This window comes from Periplaneta americana, chromosome 3 (genome assembly GCF_040183065.1).
Source record: "Periplaneta americana isolate PAMFEO1 chromosome 3, P.americana_PAMFEO1_priV1, whole genome shotgun sequence".
Classification (NCBI taxonomy): Eukaryota; Metazoa; Arthropoda; class Insecta; order Blattodea; family Blattidae; genus Periplaneta; species Periplaneta americana.
The window spans coordinates 136372727-136375712 of NC_091119.1; positions in this window are offsets into that span (position 1 = coordinate 136372727).

Below are 2986 nucleotides of genomic sequence, written 5' to 3' on the forward strand. Positions count from 1 at the left end.
CTGTAATGAGTTATTTTTCCACAAATTTCGATCACACGGACACATATTTTGTTGGAATTAAGTTTTCCATAGGACTATTACAGAAATGGCCTATGCTTATAGTCGAGCTGAAAATAGTTTGAAAGTAATTTTCCCTTTGGGGAGAGTTGTATGTAAGTATAGGCCACGTAGTCTAAAAAAGAATCATATTCAGACGCTTGTAATGCTCCATTTTGATTATTGCGATTCCTTGCTAACTAATGTTGTTGTTGTTGTTGTTGTTTTCTAATGCCAGGCGTTTGACAATAAAGTCATTTGACCTCTTGCACTCCAATATTTTTCAAAGATATTATCATGGTCAGCCAAATGAAGCACAGATTTTGAGGTGTTCCGAAACCATTTCTTGGTTTGAGTTGCACAATAGACAGTTAGGGGACTGATATATTCCAATTCTATGCAGGTGTTTGGCCAAACAATCATGGCCTGTTGCCAATCTAAATGCAGCTACAGACGATTTTCGTGGTAAATCGGGAATTAACTGTGGATTTTGATGTAGAGAGTTCCATTTTTTCCCTTGAGATTGTGTTATCAAATTTTGTTTGTTGAAGTCTAAGTATGTAGATTTAATTAATCTTTTCACAGAGTAATACGTAGATTTAGTAACAGGTCTGTAAGTAGCAGTGCTGCCCTTCTTTGCTAAAGCATCCGCATTCTCGTTTCCCAGGATTCCACAATGGGATGGTATCCATTGGAATACAATTCTTTTATTGAGTAATATTAATTGAGAGAGCATTTTAGTTATTTCTGCTGTTTGAGATGAAGGTGTGTGTTTAGAGACTATTGATAGAATAGCTGCTTTGGAGTCTGACAATATAACTGCATTTTTAAATTTATTGATGTGGCATAGAAGATTCCTGAGACTTTCACTTATTGCAATGACTTCTCCATCAAAACTTGTTGTTCCATACCCAAGATATCTATAAAGTGAGAAGGGACAGCACGTAACACCTGCACCGGCATCTTGTTCTCTGGAGATCAAGGATCCATCAGTGTATAAATGAAGCCAGTTTTGTGGAGGGTACCTAATATTAATTGTCTCTAAAAACAATTGTTTTAGTATTTCAGTGTTTACTTCTGATTTTAGTATATCTTGTGTTAAATTTAGATTATATTCTATATTTAATAGAGTTAAAGGGTTTGGTTTAATTTGTAGGTTTTCTTTTAAATTCGGGATATTGATTTTCTGTTTTAATTCTTGAACAATGGATATGAAACTTTTTTGAGTTTTCAATCTACAGAGAAGACTGTATGAATGCCAATTGTTTCCTGGTAATCTGATAAGTTTTTCATATTGAATCAGTGCTTTTTCTTCTATTGTCATTTTGATGCTGTTAATATTAGTGAGGAATCTCATAGAATGCTAACTAATGTAAGTTCACTCTTAGCTGAGAGGCTACAACGTGTTCATAATGTGTGGATACGATTCATCTGCAATAATCGTAAATTTGATCGTATAACGCCTTCCCTCCAGTTACTTTCATGGATGCGTCTGAAGGAACGAAGAACAATACAGCCACTGTCTCTTCTAGTATGCATACTTCTACTCCGAATTATCAGATATCGCGCTTTCAGTTTCTTACAACGCTTCGAAACCGGCATCAAGCACTTCTTTCTATCCCACATCATAGAACGTCTTTATACTCATCCTCCTATACTGTAGAAATACCTTGCCTCTGAAATTCGTTACCTAATGGCGTCAGCGACTACCGGACGTTACCAGAATTCAAAATTAAATTGGAAAATTTTGTTTTATTTAATGCTTTTTTGGTATTGCTAGAAGTGTTGATTTGTGGTTTTTACTCCAGATTAAAATTGCAAGTTTCTTGTTTATGTTAGTTAATTAGTTAGGATATAATTAATTACGATACTTAATCACTCATTTAAAGGTTGTGTGACTGCAACCTGTGCATATTTTTGTGTGGCTTTATTTGTTTATAGTGTGATTTTTTATTTCTATTATTGTATTGGTATTTCTGGTGGTGTGGAAGAGAAGAACTGATGGCCTTAACTACACCAGAATTATACTTTAAATTTAATGATAATTAAATACATATGTGATTATAATATTTGAATTTATGAATTTTCTCTTTGTAACTATTGTAAAGTCGAAGTTCATACTGTATATTTGAAACAAAATCAGCAATCTCCAAAATCTATCACAGCAAAGTCAACAATCTCCAACTGTTTGTTGCAAAGAAAGCAAACTTAATATTTTTGCAATCTTTATGCCTTTCTTTGCAGCTGATTTCATAAGGTCTGCTGTGGTCCGATTAGCAGAACACGTTTACTGTATTTAAAATATGTAGGCTAAGCATATTGTTAAATAATTTACCTTGTAGAAATCACAGTCTTCCCTTTAATTTCCGAATGCATTAAATTAAGCCGCAGCTTCAGAGCCCATTAATCAACACTAGGCAAATGTGTGAAAGACTAAAGTTAATTGTCTTAAATTTAGCTCTTAGATCACTCACCATACTAAAGTCTTTCACGCATGTCATAAATTTATTTACAAAATATAACTTCGTCGAGATATCTGGGATCTTCACAGTTCCCGAGACGCGTGAGGCCAAGAAGGAAGAGTAACAGCTCCTGACATAAAGCTGTCTTCAAGTTCTCAGCCACATGACGTGACGTCACAATGCAACATGCGGAACTGCCTCGTAGTAAATACCTGAGATGTCATCGCCTTCTTCTTGTGAGTGACCACGAATTTTTAGAACCAAAAAATTTGGCATTGTGACTTGGAATTTGGAGCACAAGTAACTGTAACACGTGACATTTCTCAAGTGATTTAAATTGCATTCATTGTTAATGTCCGCTTCTAGGGATAATTATTGTTCTTGCTCCTCTTTTTGCCCATTCATTTTACTAACCGCGCCGTCAAGTCCACGAAGCATCAAGGAAGAATGTAAAAAGAAGAAACTAAATATAAAAAATGTAGCATCGC